Below are 19,056 nucleotides of genomic sequence, written 5' to 3' on the forward strand. Positions count from 1 at the left end.
GTGAAAGAGACAAGCTTTCAAGCTTACAAGAGCTCTTCTTCAGGACTTGACTTTTTCACCAACAGAAATTGGTCCACTAAAAGATATTACCTCACTCACCTTGTCTCTCTAATCAAAATCCTTATCTTTTACACTGACCTTATTTTTCAGATATTTGCAATATCACACAAAGAGGACAGCAGACAACCCTCCCACATTGCTTGACGACAGATTAGGCAGAGGAAAAGCCCAGGAAAGTATATGAAAAATCCCGCTAATGCCATCCTGTTGCAACGTAGAAGCATATTGGAACATGCCACACGGAGGGTTCTTTTTACAACCTCAGTTCTGCCTCTTGCCACTGTTTCTTTAATAACAAGAGATTCAGTATGGAACGCAGGGTTTGCTCCCTATTTATTGCTCAGTCTAAAACCCAGGGACGATTTTACTTGCTGGTAAAATGAACCCCCCCTGCCCAGTTAAGGAGGGATTATTACAATAGACTGTGTGAGCCCCGTAATCCAAACAAGCAGATTTTTATTTTTAAATGTTGGAAAACCAGACTGCATTTCCTGTTTTCTTCTTGCAGATACCAGTGAAAAAAGGGGTCAAGTCAAACCCTGGGTAGCAGAGCATGAAACAGCGATCCCAGTCTCAAGAGCCTCCCCACGCACGGTGACTCAGAAAGGTGATCGGAGAGGAGGCAAACTTTATTTTGAAGAGCTGTGGGACAGAGGCAACGCTGGCTCTGTGACATCACCCTTGCAGAAGGGCCAGAAGAAACAACGTAATGCAAGTCTGGTTTTCATTTACAGTTTGGGTCACTCAGTGAGGCGGCCTTGACTGTAACACTGGAGACAATCCAGTTTGGAGCTGCATCGTCCACCAAAGGCAGCTCCGTTTTCTGCTGCTCCAGCCTCACTGGAAAAACTGCAAGAGGATTTTTACCATTCACAGCCCCGCGCTCACTGTGGAGAATAAACAAACTCCAGGAAGGGGAGATTGAACGCCAGGGAGAAGAGATGAGTCCAATCTGCAAATAATTTGGTGTAAAAGGTCTGGGAATAAGTAATTCTTCACATTTATTTGGGGTAAGTGTTTCTTTCTCTACAGGAGTTCTGATAGCCCAGGATTTATTATTGCTCTATAGATCACAGCTGGACTGAGAGATTCTCTCCTGTGCTTTCAGTTTGCATGTGCTGACTTTGCAAATTTCAGGTGGTTTTAGCCAGAGCGTTCTCTCTTAGTTATGAGCTCAAGGAACTAGATTCACCCCCAGGTGTAATGGTCCTGAATCCTGCAGGATAAGGTGACCAGATGTTCCAAATTTATAGGAACAATCCCGATATTTGGGGCTTTGTCTTATATAGGCGCCTATTAGCCCCCACTCCCTGTCCTGATTTTTCACACTTGCTGTCTGGTCACCCTATCACAGGGTAACATCCAGGCTGAATTGGGTCCCATGCCAGAACCACTCAGGACACTCTTCCTAGGTCTGCTGGCTGTTCCCGTAGCTAGATACAGCTACCTGAGCTTGGAAGCCAGCAGCACAGAGCTGAGAGCGGAGCAGGGGCAATTTTAAGCCTTTTGTGGAAGGAGAGGGGAACTAAATATGGTCCAAAGCAATTAATGGCATTTTATTGACATTGCTGACCACTGAGGTCCTGGCTGTGCTGTCCTTACTGTTGTAAATGTTGCTGCAGCCCTGTCTAAGGAGCAGCAAGAGAAGGGCGGTGGAAGGGGCCGGTGGCAGGGCCAGTCCCTGAGGGGGAGCCTCAGGGAGGGGCTGGGATGGTGCCAGGGGCCGTGCCCGAGGGGCGGATGGGAGCTGGGAAGGGGCGGTGGCAGGGCTGATACCCAAGGAGGAGCCTCAAGGAGGGACCAGGGCAGGTCCAGCGTTTGAGCGGGAGCCTCGGGGAGGGGTCGGCGCAGTGGCAGGGCCAGTGCCCAGCAGGGAGGAGGGGCTGGAAAGGGGTGGTGGAGCCGGTGCCCAAGGGGGAACCTCAAAAAGGGACGGTGGCAGGGCCAGCACCCCAGGGGGGCCCCAAGGAAGGGTGGTGACAGGGCCTGTGCCCGAGGGGAGGTCCCAGGGTGGGACAGGGTGCCTGAGGGGGGCCCCTGGGGAAGGGCGGTGGTGGGGCTGGCACCCAAGGGGGGGACCCAGGGAGGGACAGCGTGCCCGAGGGCGGGGCCCGGGAAGGGCGGTGCAGGGTTGGCACCCGAGGGGGTGACTCCAGGGAGGGCCGGTGCCCAAGGAGGGTGGCTCCGGGGAGGGACAGCGTGCCCGAGGGGGGGTGGTTCCGGGGAGGGACAGCGTGCCCGAGGGTGGGGCCCCGGGAAGGGCAGTGGCAGGATGCTAGTAGGGTCTGTGCCACCGCCTTTGGCTGAGCGAGCGCTGGGTGGAGGGGGCGGGCGGCTGTTGGTTGCGCCGTCCTCCCCGGGCTGCAAACGCCCTGGCTTGTCCTGCTCGGAATGACTGGTGCTGTGGGGGTGACAGGGGATGGTGGGAGAGCCAGGCTGGCACTGGCAGTGCAATGCCGCGTGCCCGGTGGAGCTGGCTCAGCTCCATGCGGAGAGGCTGCAGGGAGTGGGGAGATCAGGTGGGCCAGCCCACGTTGGGCATGGCTGCAGCTGGAGTGCTTTTGCCTGGGGTGTTTTATTACCAGGCCCCACAGTGGGGCACACCCTATGGCTGCATAGGGAATAGCCCTTTACTCTTTTCCTGCCACATCGTTTTGGGCTCCCTCTAGAATGAAAAGGAAACCAACAACTCTGTGCTCTGCTCACTGCAGAGTGGGTGCTAGGGGCTCTGCGGGTCCTGCCCAGCCACAGTCTCTCCCAGATCCCCCCCGCCTGGCCACTGGCCTGCCCCAACCCACCCAGTCTCTCCCAGATCCCCCCCCGCCTGGCCACTGGCCTGAACCTACCCACCCAGTCTCTCCCAGATCCCCCCCGCCTGGTCACTTAGCCTGCCCCAACCCACCCAGTCTCTCCCAGATCCCCTCCGCCTGGTCCACTGGCCTGCCCCCAACCGCCCATCCACTGTCACGCCCAGATCTGCCCCCTGCCGCCCACAGCCTTCACTCAGCTGCTGGGCATTTCACTGCATTAGGTGACTTCTTGGAAGAGCCTCTGGGTCCCTAGTAATTTCCCAGCAGGTGGGAAGCGGCAGCTCCGTCAGTTTCCTGGCCCGTATATTTGGTGCGGGTGCGGTGGGTGGGAGTGAGTCGCGGTGACAATGGGAAGCGGTGGCCAGGATCAGTTTCCTTCCCTGTCCTATGGGGCAGCGGAGAAGTGTGGTCTGGAGTGATCTGTCCCGTGTGCGGTGCATAGCCGGCAATTCGTTCTGCGAGCTGGACCCTGGCTGTGGGCGCCATGGCGCGCAATAGCCAGGCTTCCCAGGGGCAAGGTGTGTTATGGAGACGCTCTATTTAATTGCCCTGCTGGCTGAGTCCCCACCCTGGCACTTCTGTCCACACAGAGTTGTTTCCCTGGGGGGACTGATGCATGAGGGAGGTAGGAGGGGACCGAGGGAGCCCAGCAAGGCCGATTCTGCTACTCCTGTGCGTGCTGAGTGGCACCTTCCCCCTCGTTCCAGTAGTCCTGTGGAACCCAGGGGGGCTACGCACAAAGGAGAGGTGGCAGAATCTGGTCCTTTATATGCAATGCCCTGGAAGACTGTGGCTGTACTGGGGGGAGAGGGAACAGCTTGGCCTTTGTGTATACAACTGCCAATGAGAGAGACAGAGATTCCCTCACAGGGAAACCCCAAGACTTTTATTACCGGCTGGGGCCACCGAAAATGTAGCTGGGCGTCTGCTCTTGGGGGATTTTTGCTCTGACTCAGCTCCTGCACATTTGCTGTAGCAACACGCCCCTCCTGACCAGAGCCCTTGGTGAGAAAAATGTTCCTGGCCCCAGCTGCTTCCTGACCAGACATCTGGGCCAAGACTGCTCCTGCCCCAACTCCGGCTGGCTAAAGTCAGCTTCATTCCAGTGGGACGTTGCTGAGAGGGGAAGCTCTCCGCTTATTTGTGGCTCTTTCCCTGTGGTGGTTCATGCAGGATCTCTGGGGACTGTCAGTTTTAATCCCATGTCTTTACCCCCCCATCTGCTAGTTTAATCCCACTATTTGCTACTGCATTGCGGCAGGCATTTCAGCTAGACCCTGTCATCACAGCAGCTCACATTTTTAAACACATTTAGCTCAACACCATGCTTATGATGTAGGGCCATACAGTTGTCCCCACTTTACAGGTGGGGAACCAAGGCACACAGAGGATAAGTGACTTGCTCAAGGTCACCCAGTAGCAGAGCAGGGAATTGAACCTGGGTCTTCTGAGTCCCAGGCAAGCCCACTAATTACTTGGACCATCCCTCCTCAGCCAGCCTCCTGGCTGAATGGCACTGCCACTGGTCCCCGTGGTTGAGATAGCTTGGCGAACACGGCTTTTTCACTCCCTTTCCCACCATTTCTTCATAATACAATGGAGATATTCATGAAGCGCCCCTTGAGGAGAACAAATGAGGAGTGACTGACAGTGGATTGTGCTGTGATGGACAACGCACATGACTCCCTACATCCATGAAGCAGAACTGCCATCAGATCATGTTCTCCCGCTGCTTAAGCCCTGTAGATCCATGGCTTTTGTGGGATGAGATTTTCAGGCTGAAAACTATGGCTCTGATCCTGCTACCATTGATCTCATAGACGATTCTTTCACAGATTTCAGTATCATCAGAATTGGTCCCTAGGCATGGCTATATATTCCCACGTGACAGATTAAAAACATCCTTAACTTACTTCTTACTTTGCTCTAATGATTTTGCTCCTATAATTCAGGTTATGATCTTGACACGTGTGTGAAAGACCTAAGGGGGCGGGGGGTGGGGGGCAAAGGTATCATCAGCACCTTCGGTGGAGATACTTGCCTGAGATTACCATTTTACTCTTGTTTGTCAGGCTGGGATTTCATTCTGTCCAGTTTATCCTGGTGACATTCAGTATGAACTGTAAACCTGGCTTACAATTCTTCTCCCTGCCTCTCGGTTAAGTGTGCTAAATGTAGTTTGCCTCTCGGTGGTCTTTTGTGCCAGTTTTCTCCTGTGAATCAGATGTCAAGCACTGGTCTCCCACACGTCCATCAGTTTTTCCTCTTTTTAATGATCCGTGTTCTATATTAAGAAGCTGAGCAGCATGGGTGGAGGGGACCTGGTAGAGTAGGTTCCTACATATAAAGAGTCATTGATTCCTGAGGGAGTTTCCTCGTTTCTTCAGCAAATACTCTCTTTCCTCTTACTAACTGCTCTGTTTCAGTCCCAGATGTAAGAAGTAGAAAATAACCAGATTTTAAGCCATCAAGAGGATTTTAAAGAGAAAAATCCCTTGCAGCTCAGTATGAATTAACCACCAACCCTTGTCTCTCCTTCCTCTCCCTGCTTTGATTTGCTTGCATTTTCCCTGATGTCGGCACAAGAGGGCTGGGAAATCTGCTCCAAAGGAACCGCCTTTGAGACAGAAGGGTGTGGTATGCGGTCTTCAGTTAGGAGAGTACGAAGAGACGCTGTAGAACTAAAATGTTTGCATTGTATCGGCTCTGTTGAATGGAGAGTCTCCAAGAACTTTATTGTGGAACCTTACCCTGTGCCTCGGAGACCTGACCCAACTGTCAATGAAGTCAGCAGAAAAACTCCCATTAACTCCAGCAGGGGGCAGATCAGGCACAAGGAGAAGAGGCAAAGTTAAGGAATAAAATAAGCAAGTCAACACACAATGTGACATAACTGAGATGAGCCGCTTGAGCGGCTGTTCCAACTTGTGTGCTCATTCCGTCTTCCTCTAGGGATGCATGAAACAGCTGATGGATTGCATAATGAGGCTGGGGAAGTTTACCAAGTGGGGCTCACAGAGCACATAGATCCAGCTACTACATTTCTCACCAGAGATCACTACTGACTTTAGTTAGTGGTTAGGTAGATCAGCAATGAATCACTCCCCTTCATATTTCCATACATCTGAAGTGGATTTGGAGGCAAAGGGCATTCTTTTTTCGCTCAAACGCACATATGCAACTACCATCAGAGCTAGCACAGGTGGGAGTAACCCAGGTACAATGTGAGAAGAACATATCCGAAAATGTGAAACCCAGCCTTCAGCAAAACAGGAGAGCTAAGAAACATTGGGTTGCAATGGAAAGGTTTTCTGATGTTCTAAACCTTTTGTTTTTTGCTTAGTCCAAGTCTAACGTGCAGTCTTTGGGAGAGGACATCAGCCTAATAAAACCTTCACATTTCAAGTGTCATCAGTTTTCAATATCAGTAAGCAGCTCCGCTATTAAACGCTGTTTGGGCCAGGTCTTCAGCTGATGTGAATCGGTGCAGCGCCACTGAACTCAGTGGTGGGCCAGGTCAGCTGAGGATACATAGGAGTGGCTGGCTCACTACAGAAGCAGCTTTTCTTCTCCTGGAATTGACACCTCCTCATCTATTATTGGGAGTGGACTACATCCACCCTGATTGAATTGGCCTTGTCAACACTGGTTCGCCACTTGTGAAGTAACTCCCTGCTCTCCATGTGTCTGTATATAATGCCTGCATCTGTAGCTTTCACTCTATGCATCCGAAGAAGTGAGGTTTTTACTCACGAAAGCTTATGCCCAAATAAATCTGTTAGTCTTTAAGGTGCCACCAGACTCTTTGTTGTTTTTATAGAAACTATCATTGCTCTACAGAAGAAGCCTGACCTGGAGGCTTGTTTGGTGACGGTGTTGCTTGCCACAATATGACCAATGGGTAAGATTTTCAAAAGTGCTTAAGTGATTTAAGAATCTAAGTGCCATTTTCAAAGGCGACTTAAGCTCGTGAGTCCCAGATCTTCAAAGGGGTTCAGGCTCCTAACTCCCAAGAAGTTAGGCACCTGAATACTTCTGAAGACCTGGGCCTCACAAGCCTATGTCTCACTGAAAATCAGTGGGACTTAGGCATCTAAGTGTCTAAGTCACTTTTGAAAATTAGATTTAGTCTCCTAAGTCTCTTAGGAATTTTTGAAAATGTTATCCTGTATGATATGAAGAGAACAGATGAGAAAGGCACAAATTTAGAGCCTTCAACAAGAATCTCTGATTAACAAAGGGTTATTCTGTATCATTTGTTTCTGTTTTCAGGCATCTGGCAGCATTCAGTATAGCAAATGCCTTCACCACTTGATTTTAGGGAGTATGCTATATAACGAGAAACATCTGAGCCTCCCGCAGGTATGTCAGGCTACAGGTTCGGTTAGGGAGACTTGTAGAACAAACAGCTTTCTGCAAAATTGCCTAGACCTCCAGCTGTCAAACATTTAACATTGATTAACATCGGGGGCCATGATTTTGACTCTGGGGTATGGTCCTCTGCAGTCTTCCAAATAACTTCAGAACTGGAATGTATTGAACAGCAGCTGTAGATGAGTCAGGTCTCAGAGGACAAAGTTCCAGGAAATCAGTAACTGACTAGGAGACTTCTGAGGTAAGTATTTAGCTGGCCAATGTGGGAACGAACACTTAAAACTCATCTGACTTAAAATACAGAGTAAACAAATAATATGGCCACTGGGGCTGTGGTTCCCTGGCTTTGTGACAGCCACTCGGCATGGCTTAGTTCTGCATTGTAGTCAGCTCTACCAGTAACGGATCATCAGTTGTTTTGGGCTGTGTCCAGTATTCCGAGAGCAGCGGTTGTGGGTAGTGCAAATGCAAGAGTCGCTCCCTCTGGTTTGAAATGGTCAGAAATTGAGTGAGGGCAAATTTGTTCTTTTCGGTTCGTTAGGATCAGATTTTTAAAGGGGCATAAGGAAGTTCTGTCTTTGTGGCCTCCCCCCATTACCAGAGTATCTGAGCACCTCACAATATTTATTGTATTGATCCTCATAACGCCACTGGGAGGCGGGCAGTGCTATTGTCCCCATTATACAGGTGGGGAGCTGAGGCAAGGAGAGACTTAGGGCTTGTCTACATGGAGCAGCAGTGTGCCCGATGGGGGTGTGATTTCTAAAGCACACTAATGTGTTGCACATTCATTGATCATTGACGACCCTGCTGGTGGGAACTAAAAGTTCCCTAATGAGCTTTAATTGAGTCCTGTTTGAAATAGCATTACGTTAAAATGAACTAGAAAACTTTAGGGGTGTACCAGCTGGGTCTACATGGACCAATTAATGCCCGACACGTTAGTGCGCTTTAGAAATCACACTCCAATAGTGAGTATTACCCCACAGTGTAGACCAGCAATAAGTGACTTTCCCAAATTCATATAGGAAGTCTGCGGAGGAGCAGGAATTTAAACCCAGGTCCCTGGCTAGTGGCCAAACCAATGAGCCATCCTTCCTCTTGGTTAAAACATCAATGGGAATTAAACACCTCTATGAAATTCCCAAGCTTAGATTTGTAAGGATCTGATTGACAACATATACATCCTTGGTGGATCCTAGTGGACGAGCAAAGTTATGGTACATTAATTGCTTTTTCAGATAAAGTAGCTGCATCCCCATCAGCAGTGAATTGGAGAGCAAGAGCTTCGAATTCTCTGTTGGCCTCCTTCAACAGGTTAATCCTCCATTTGGTTTAGAGGCATAACACTGAAGTATTTCATTCTAGGGAATTTCACAGCATTGTTTCCACTGTGTCAAGGTTAATTTGAGCCCTTTTCTGTCATAAGACAAGTAGACATTTCTGAATCGTAAAGAAAGGGCCAATGTCTGGGGATTCCATAGCAGTCTGAAAATGCAAAGCCCTTCTTTAATGTTGCGGTCAGTCTTTTCTCTCTGGACATGCTAAGAGAAAGAGGAAACAATTTTGAGACTCCAAAGGGGTTTTGTTTCTTTGCTCCCTTTCACAGTTGAGATTCCTTAGTCCCAAATTTCTTAGCAGCCAATTTTACCTCTTGAAAGGATGGGCCAAATTCAGTCTCCGTACTCACGTAAGTAGTCCCATTGATTTAACAGGATTTCTTTTTGGTGGGGGTTGGATGGGTAAAAGGAGCTGCCAATGTGAGATCCTGACTCAGCAATGCAATTGCATTCCTTGGTGCTGCTGCAAACCATCTGCAGAAAAAATCGGTCATGTTTAGGTGAAGTCAAATTCCACCCACGTTAGAACTGCTTTTTATGGGCTAGTGACTTTTCATTTTTCTCTGATGATGTAGGAGTGCCAGATGCCAGAAGGGCTGAGGGGCATTAACACAGAACTAGAATACATACATGACATTTAACATTACCTTTCAAAACAACTGCATTTAGTGGAAGAGTTGGGTTTTTTAACACTGAATTTTAATCCCAGTTCAACCGCCAACTTGCTCTTTGACCATGGGCATTTAATTATTCTCTGCCTCAGTTTCCCCATCTGCAGTCTGGAGCTAATTGAGTTTACCTAATGCAAGGGAATTGTGAGGATTCACTAATACTTGTAAATTGCTTTGAATATGACAACTACTATACTAGCAATAAATATCGTGAGTATGAAACTCACATTGACTTTCCCCAGTACTTGAAAGAAGACTGTACATTCTGCTGAATACGCTGAAGAAATGTAAATCAAGGACTCCAGCAGATGGCAGCAAAACGGAGATTACGAAACACGTCTCTTGGCAACCGGGAGACCGTTGTGACTCACACCAGAAAGAATCGTATGAAGTTCAGCCAAAGCTGAGAGCTGAAGAGATAAGCGTGGATGTCTTCTCTACATTAGCCTCTTTTAGTTGGTACCCTGGGACGACTACATGTATCATAAAAATATTTCTTCGGAAGTAGATCAGCTTTACTCTCACTTTCCCGTTAGTAAGTTAAAATAGCTAAGAAGAGGTGGAATCGCCCTGTTTTTCTAAGACGCTTAAGTCAGTTGGGCTGATTTACTCCTTTTCGTTCCTATCTGGCAAGTTTAGAAAGGGGATTTTTGTTTTGCTTGTGCTTCAGTCATGGCTTTGCTGCAAGCCTTGAGCTGGGGGCAGTGTGTAGTTGCTCTGCCCGGAGGGCCCATTCCCCCTCCAGATGCATGGGAGGTGGAGTAGCAGCCCCACGGAGGCTGCTCTTATTCCACACAGCTACCCTTGAAGTGGGTGCTCAATAGAGAGGAGTAAGGCCCTACACCCCTGGCTCCCCGACCCTTAATTCATTTAAAAATACAAACACTTGAAGTTATTTCTGCACACACTGATTGGAGTTTTATTCTCAGAAAGAGAAACAGCCTCTGAGTGTAGCTCAGAAAATACGCTGACAAGGCCTCAATTATGATCCAGGGTATGGAATGGCTTTCAGACAAGGAGCCACTAGGACTGTTTAGCTCAGGGAAGAGACCACTAAGGGAGGGATATGATAGAGGGCTGTAAAATCATTAATCGAGTGGAAAGAGGGAATAGAGGAGCGTTATTTACCCCTTTCACACCATACAAAAAACAAGCGTCACCCAATGAAATTAATGCGCAGCAGACGTGGAAGTACTTTTGCACCCAGTGCACAATTAACCTGTGGAACTCATTGCCATGAGATGTTGTTATGGCCAAAAGTATAAATGGGTTAAAAAAAGAACTAGATAAGTTCATGAAGGATAGGTCCATCAATGGCTATTAGTCATCATGGTCAGCCATGCAACCCCATGCTCAGGGCAACCCTAAATCTCTGACTGCCAGAAACCAAGAAGGGATCACTCCAAGTTTCTTGTTCTGTGTACTCCCCTGAAGCTCTGGTCCCAGCCACTGTCAGAGACAGGAGATGGGGCTAGATGGACCATTGGTCTGACCCAGTATGGTAGCTCTTACTTTCTTATATTAGTTAAGTGTGAATAAAATATAGGTATAAAATGTATTGGCAAACAGATGTCTCACTGTTCTGCTCAGGTTCTGATCCTCTGGTATCACAGTGCTACTATTGCCAAATTGCAGGCATGCTAATGCCATTTTGACACCAAATGAAATGTTTTTAAAGTCACCGAAGCGTGACTTAGAAAGTAACATTGCTACAGTATATTACGGCTGAAATCTTCAGCGTCACCCAAAGGATTAGAACACCCACCGCACATTAAACTGAATGGGAAATGAGCCCCTAAATCCCACAGGCAACTTTGAAAATATCAGCTTCTCTCTCTCTCTCTCTAACATCCCATGTACTTCCATCCCCTGGAAAAAGTGCAGCGGGGTGGAGGGGGAAACCTACTTGGATAGTTCAGTGGTTTCTGAATGCTGCAAGCCCTACTGAAGAATTCCATCGTGTGATGAGCTGCTGATCAGTAGGGCCCATTGGCTTAGGCTGAAGACACATGGATCTATGGCTAAAGACTAGCCATCCCATCTAGCTGCATGCCTCCCATAGGCCTCTGGGCAGGAATTTGGTCCCTCACCCCGATGGGATTGGCTGTCTGCATAGAGCAAGTTAATGCTGGTGGATTAACTTATGTTGGACTTTTCCTTGCCTCACGCACTCATTTTGGGAGGGCTGAAGGTGCTGGGTGTTCCCACTCCACTCAGGGCTGATTTGGCAAGGCTGGGTGCTTCTGCTAACACTGGGATCACAACTGACAGACATGCCACTCTGCCATTGTCTACCCCAGCCTGCCACCTCTACTGGGCTCCGTAACCCACAGCAGGCGTGTTTCACGCTTGCACTAAGTAGATCACCTCTATTCCCTATTACTTAGCCCTCTTTGCTTTGGGAGCACTGCATGTAGATCCGTGCTTCCTGTCTCCCTCAGCAGCCGCCCATGGCCTCCCAAGGCTGAACAGAGCCCAGAGGTAGCTGCACAATGAGAGAGGGAATCTAATGAGCCACCATGACTCCATGCTTTTGGGTTGGCTGCCATCTTGGCTGGCACACCAGGGATTGAACTGTGGACCTCCAGAGCTTAAAAGCGTGAGCGGCTACAAATTGAGTTAAAAAGCAACAAGGAGTCCTGTGGCACCTTATAGACTAACAGATGTATTGGAGTATAAGCTTTCGTGTGTGAATACATGATGCATCTGACGAAGTGGGTATTCACCCACGAAAGCTTATGCTCCAATACGTCTGTGCCACAGGACTCTTTGTTGCTTTTTACAGATCCAGACTAACACGGCTACCCCTCTGAAACTTGAGCTAAAGTGTTCAAACTGCAGCTGCAGCTCATATCCTCTGGGACCGGGCCCAGAAAGGGACCTGTAACACACACTCATTAATGTCTTACAGTCCTCCGCTCCTTCGCCCTATGGAGAACGTCGTACGGACGTGGGCCTAAATCTGCCTTCTGTCCAGGAAATGAAACAGACCTCGCTTGCACATTAGAGATTACTGGCACAAGAGCAATGCGTGCATTTGTTTAATATAATACTCAGATACAGTCCTTGATCTCAACAGAAGATTTGTACCCCTTGAGCTGTGTTCTTTTGAGGCAATGCATTACGTGGATTGCCAACTGCAGACGCCTAGTGAGCACCAAAAAATGCCCTGCAAGAGAGAGGAGAGACTTCATCCCCTTATTTGTATAATTATAGCTCAGTAGATAGGTTTTGCCCAGGCACTTCCAGCCCCCACCGTGCCCCCTGCACTGGGGGAAACTAGCATAGAACTGGCTGCAAAGGCTCTGCATCAGCTGAAAATTCCCAAGTGGTGAGGAACGGTGAGCTGCCCCTTTAGAGGAGCAATGCCAAGGGGCCCTAGCACAGGTCAATACATGGCCTCCGTGAGTTAAAGCTTGTGATGTTTCCATTCATCTCAGCCCATGGGGCTTTTAGGTCATGGGCAGCATATTGGAAACACTCTGTCATATCTGGGATGATTTAGCTGGGAATTGGTCCTGCTTTGAGCAGGGGGTTGGACTAGATGACCTCTTGAGGTCCCTTCCAACTCTGATATTCTATGATTCTATGATTCTATGATCTCCGTTTGCTGACTCTGAACAGTCCATTGCTACATCTCCCGTCCACCGTTGACGTTGGTGCCATTATGATTCTATTCCCCTCCCTTTGCAACTTCAGTGCCATTTTGAGGTCTCCTTGGCGTCCAGATTTCACAAATAAATCACTAGCCAGGATCTTTCTGGCTGGCCAGTTCCCCAATTCAATTCTACCCTTCTAAAACCTACTCTTCCCTCAGTTTAATTGTGTCCAGCACTTAACAAATAATTAATTAAATACAACATAGAAGAGCAAATAGAATATTAAGGTCCTTTTTTCATCTTGAGTTGCCTGATGTTCCTTCACGCTAGCATGTTCTATCGCTCGTTCCGAAAACACTGTATAGCTGGATATTTGAATTTAATGGGAATATTGACGCCACATTATAATTATTCCCCTTGGACACAAACACACACACTGGAGTCATATCCACACACACCCTACCCCTCAAAACCAGTCAGGCCAGATGAGACATGTGCAATGAATCAGAGTGATATGAAACAGCTGGAGTAAGTTTTTCCTGCCTTTCATGTTCAGATCTTTTAGATCTCGTCATCCGCTTTGCACTTCTTTATTTTTAAAACTACGCTCTCGTGAAAAAACAAATAAAGAATGATATTAGAAAGTCAACTTTAAACATCCACTAGAAATACAAAATTATGTACAATGTCAAACTTTACGCACACAAGGCAGAAAATAACTGCTGGGAAAATTAAGGAAATCACTTTACTACGTTAGTGGTTAAAATGATTGCCTTTTGAAAGGGTTATTACTAACAGATGTATATTATTTGACGCAATAGAGTACATATGTTGTATTAAGGGGTCAGTACATACTATATACATACACTGTAGCCAGACATGGTATTTGGAAATTTCAGTTTTATGTGATTGAATCTTTCTACACATAAACTAGTAGTGAAATTGTTCTCCAATCTTTGTATTAATTCTAATCAGCTCAAGCCAATGTCCCGCAGTTCCAAGTTTACTAAAACCTTGTCATCCCCACAGGGATCTCATTCCCAACTCTCTCACATTTGCAAACTGGTGGCTCAATCCACATCAAGCTTCCACACACTGAGAAAAAAACTTTCCACGAAAATCTAAGGAAATTCCCAGAAAAAAAACTTTGTTAAGATGGTAGTAAGTCTGTAAATAAATATCTACCAGTTTCAAACAATATTATTCAAATGCTGTCGTTACAATATAACAAAACTTTTGAAAGGAAAGACATTCAGAGGTGTAGTTGCCTGAAAGTCAGGAATTTAGAAGGTTGTAATGCAAGAAGCCCATTTGCCATAATATCTGGAAGGGCTTAATCATGAGTGGGCCTACATGACTACACAGGGCAGTAAGGAACATATGGCATCCCTTATTTCCCTACGCGGGCTACGTGCATCACAGGTTACAACACAGCGCACAGAATAGCCGCTAGGAAGTTGTTACCCCTCCTCTTCCTGTGCTGCTGGGTAGGGAGTGGGCGAGAAGGGGTGGGGAAAGGGTGGATTTTTGGTTCTCCCCTCCCCACCTTGAACACATTGGCCTGCATAGCTGAACTGACGTGCAAGGGGAAGTGACAAGGCTGGTGCAGCTTACTTCCCCCGGGCAGAAAGGGGGAAGCAGTTGGTCTTTGTTTGGTTCCTACCCTGCTCTTGAGGCAGTGCGGGCCCTTTCTAAGGGCAGACTGCAGGTTTCCAATACCCTTAACTCTGCTCCTTCTCTTACCGGTAGAACGGTTTCATTTCACTCCCCCTCTTGTGCTGGGGATTTATACAGTGCTCATGAGCATAGCTTCCTGGATGTCTGTGTGGCCCCATGAATCTTCTAAACTATCAGGCTATCCAGGTCCTCCCATTCTTGTCTCCAAGCCTTATGCCACACAGTGCCCCCTGACTGATCCTGTCTGCCATGCCCCCCACCTTTCCTCCTGCAAGTCTTGCCGCAAGCCTTTCCCTAGCGGTTCTGAGCATGCCCGTGGGAGGGACGTATGAGGAAGGTGGAGGAAAGGATGAGGTTGTTAGAGTGTGCTGATGGTAGCAAGACACAGGCATCGACAGCCTCGGCAACGTCATTTGCTGATTCCTGTGGCTTCCTCCACCTATCCCTCCTTACCCCTCAGCTAGTGTTTATCCCTTTTCTTGGCATGGCTTGTCTAAACTTAGGCTCCCCTAGCCTGTGAGCCAGGGCCCTGTTAACAGCAGGACGGCTCTGCGGGGGAGCAGCAATCTACTCATTGCGCAAGCAGCTACAGGGTCGGGGGTTTAGACGGGAAGCTCTTTGGGGCGGGTTTTGTCGATTCAATCAGTGTTTGTACAGTGCCCAGCACAAATGGGCACCCTGATTCCTAACTGGGGCCTTCAGGCTGTACCCTGACCAATAATAACCTGGAGTAACCCAGTGGGGAATCTCAGCTGTAGAAATCAATAATTAAATCAGAGGACCCTAAATTAGCTTCGTAGGTTTCCCCCCAAGCTAGCAGATGCTGCCTACGCCATAATGTATTTCTGTGTCTCTAAGGAGCACAGCAGTTTCAGTGACTGAGCCAAATAACACATTGCACCAAGGTCTGAAATGTTATTATTACTTGTACATCCCACCGAACAGTGACCACCATTGAAAAGCAGCCACTTTAATTTAGGTCCCTAAATATGGAGCCAGATCCTCAAAGATATTTAAGTGCCTAATTCCCGTTGGGAGTTAGGCACCTAAATGCCTTTGGAGGTCTGGGCCTTTGGTACCTAATTCCAGGCATCCAAATTTGAAAAGTCTCTGCACTTCATTTTAAAAATTAAGCCCACTCCTGCTCCCACTGACGAACTGAATGACCAGCTATTAACTTCAGTGGAAGCAGGCTTGGGCCCAGGCTAGTCACAGCAGAAGGCATAGCAAGACAGAGGCATGCATTACCTTTCCAGCAGCCTTCCTCATTGCTTCCCTCCCAGGAGTGATTCCAAGCTGGCAGGAAGTTTCATTCTCTCTGACCTCCCCCTTACTTCCTGCCTACTCTGTGCAGCTGCTAAACTTTCACCACTACTAAGCCAGTAACTCTCTCTTGTGATCGGGATAGTGACATAACAGGGTTGCCAGGTGTCTGGTTTTTGACAGGAATGCCTGGTCAAAAGGGGACCCTGGCGGCTCTGGTCAGCACTGGTCAGCTGTTAAAAGTCTGGTCAGTGGCGCAGTGGGGCTAAGGCAGGCTCCCTGCCTGCCATGGCTCCGCACGGCTCCCGGAAGCAGCAGCATGTCCCCACTCTGGCTCCTACACGTAGGGGCAGCCAGGGGCGCCGCATGTTGCCCCTGCCCCATGCGCCAGCTCTGCAGCTCCCATTGCCTGGGAGCCGAGGCTAATGGGAGCTGCGGGGGTGGCACCTGCAGATGGGGCAGCTCACAGAGCCTCCTGGCCATGCCCAACCTATCCCAATGGTATCACGAGGATAAATAAATTAAAGAGAGCGAGGCACTCAGAGACTATGGTAAATAAGGGCTGTATATATATTAGATAGACAGACTGACACTGTATTTTCTCCCATCCGTTGTCTTGTCTATTTGGACAGTAAATACTTTGCAACAGGGACCAGATCTGTGTATATAACAGTGTCTGGAATAATGGATGGTTGGGGTCTCTATGAATAATAACAGGAGGGCTTTATAAATGCAACATGTCAGTGCTGCTGCTAAACTGCAGACACCTTTACTTTGTTATTTTCACTAATGCATGGGGAGGAGAAAGTCACATTGTAGTAAAGTATCATTGATACTTAATTATTTGGTCTTTATTAACAGCCCATGGCGTGTACAGGTGTTTGAGAGTCTTTTAGATCTTTTAACACTCGACAAGATTTTTTTCTTTCTAGCCTGGGACTAGAATGCGCAACCTAAACATACTAAAAAGTGTTTCCTTCATATCAAAGGACCTCTTACAAATATTTTTTTTATGGTGTGCTGTATTTCAGAGCCTGTAAACAATTTAGGAAAATGACTTACAGCTGTTTAATATTAAAACAGAAAACCAAAATTGTTTGGATGGGCCCTTTCATGTTAGCTGGAAAAAGATTGTCTCAGTTTGTGAATATTCTTTCCTATCTCCCTACAGCCCAGCTGTAATAGACTGTGGCATGTTTGATAAGATGAAATACCGGTCTAATATAATATATCTTTCAGAAAAATTTTGCAACAGAAAAGCTTCAAAAACAGACTCCAACGAGAAACTGCTGAACTGGAATTAATTTGCAAACTAGATACCATTAACTTGGGCTTGAATAGAGACTGGGAGTGGCTGGGTCATTACACAAATTGAATCTATTTCCCCATGTTAAGTATTCTCACACCTTCTTGTCAACTGTCTGAAATGGGCCATCTTGATTATCACTACAAAAGTTCTTTTTCTCCTGCTGATAATAGCTCATCTTAATTAATTAGCCTCTTAGAGTTGGTTGGGCAACTTCCACCTTTTCATGTTCTCTGTATGTATATATATCTTCTTACTGTATGTTCCATTCTACGCATCTGATGAAGTGGGCTGTAGCCCACGAAAGCTTATGCTCAAATACATTTGTTAGTCTCTAAGGTGCCACAAGTACTCCTATTCTTTTTGAGAAAAATATCAATCTTCTTATCAAATGAAAGATGTTATTCACATTTGGGTGAATAAGGACAGCAACATTCTGAAGGCACTTTTTGGCTTATGCATTTTATTTCAGATATTTGATTAATGACAGGCTTCATTTTAATCCCAATTGATGAAACTAATGTTAATAAACAATCATAGCATGAACCATCCACTTGTCCAGTATTTCTAGAATCCCATTTTCCCCACAAGGGAATTTTTCCAGTATGATTTAATGGGAGATGAGTGTTAACTGTTCTTCTCATTTATTTTTTGCAAATCCAGGTCCTACAAACACTTACGTATGTGAGTCACTTTACACAGGTGAATAAACCCATTGAATTCAATGGCTGGGACGATTCACATGTGTAAGCGTTTGGAAGGTCAGTTTGCCAGTTACTTCAGTGGGGCCAGGAAATCACCCCTTTTTGCAGTTTAGAAAGGATTATACAGTAGGACTTCCGAGAGAGCAATCTGTGGCAAGGTCCTACAGAGAAAGGAGGAGCTAGTTGGCTCAGTGACCAGATGTTCAAACAGAGAACAGCTTTGTATGAAGCAGCATTGAGTTCTCCAATGGTTAGCATATAGTTGTCACATGATCTTCCTGCATGAACTGCTGTCTTACAGTTGACCAACTAATTGAATGTAAAATATATCGGGCCAGATCTTCAGCGGGTGTAAATCAGTGTAGTTCCAGTAAAGCTAGTGGTGCAATATTGATTTTCTACCAGCTGAGGATCTGGGCCCAGATCCTGCACGGTATTTAGGCACCTAACTCCCATGGGAATTCCCAAGGATTCCATTACTTTGTTGAGGTCCTAGAAGGATGATGATTTATTATTTGTGTTGGGCTTGCTCCCAGAGGCCCCGGCAACATGTTTCTTTTTTAAATGTTATTTCTCCTTGTTTCCTGTTTGTAGTCATAGTTCACCAGGGTTAGAAATAAAGATCCAGGTTGCCCCTTCCATGGAGGAACATGCCAGAGAGGGCCAGAGTTGGTGGGCATCCCCTGGAGTTTTCAGGCACTCCCCTCTCTCTAATGGGAGGAATTTGGGGGTAGACCCAGAGTGGCCGGGGCACAAGGCTCCCCAACCCCATAGATCTATGGGGAAGGGCATTTCCCACATAGGCAGGAGATCAGCGGCATGGATGGGAGCCTCTTTGCATGGCTGAGCTGGACCATCCTTCCCTCTGAAAGCCGGGCTCCATCGCCTGAGCAACCCTTTGTTGGTGCTTAGAAATAGTGGGCTTGATTGGCCATTGGGTTTCTCCAGCTTCCTGCCAGCGTAACCCCACTGCAATCGCATCACCGAGGCCTAAGGCTGGCGGAACTCCTTGGGGAATCAGGTCCCCAGATAAATCCGTTATGAAAATAACCCTGCAGGGGCTGTTGGGGAACAGTGACAGAGAGGAGCCCTCAGGCGTTAAAGCTGCCACCGCCGCTAACTTCCATCAGGATTTCTGGGCAGCAGAGCAGCAAACGCTACTGCAGAGAGTGGCTGCCCCCATGCTTCATCCCCTCCTGCCTCCTTCCCGCCACTTTTCAGAGGGAAGACAGCCCTCAAAACACCTCTGGAA

The 19,056-nt window shown here is 47.5% G+C and overlaps 1 protein-coding gene across 12 annotated transcripts in view; it reads left to right on the forward strand.

Moving 5' to 3' along the window:
* Positions 1-506: 506 nt before the first annotated feature.
* Positions 507-19,056, forward strand: part of COL6A3 (collagen type VI alpha 3 chain) — a 110,211-nt gene continuing 91,661 nt past the window's right edge. For 3 of the 12 annotated variants that reach the window (XM_054043317.1, XM_054043314.1, XM_054043313.1), the window contains exon 1: positions 508-1,070. The gene's annotated coding sequence lies outside the window, so the exon portion shown is untranslated. Of the gene's footprint in view, positions 1,071-19,056 lie in introns of all 12 variants that reach the window. The other 9 variants (XM_054043311.1, XM_054043312.1, XM_054043318.1 and 6 more) reach the window with 7 other exon arrangements.

Source organism: Malaclemys terrapin, chromosome 11 (assembly GCF_027887155.1).
Source record: "Malaclemys terrapin pileata isolate rMalTer1 chromosome 11, rMalTer1.hap1, whole genome shotgun sequence".
NCBI classification, from domain to species: domain Eukaryota; kingdom Metazoa; phylum Chordata; order Testudines; family Emydidae; genus Malaclemys; species Malaclemys terrapin.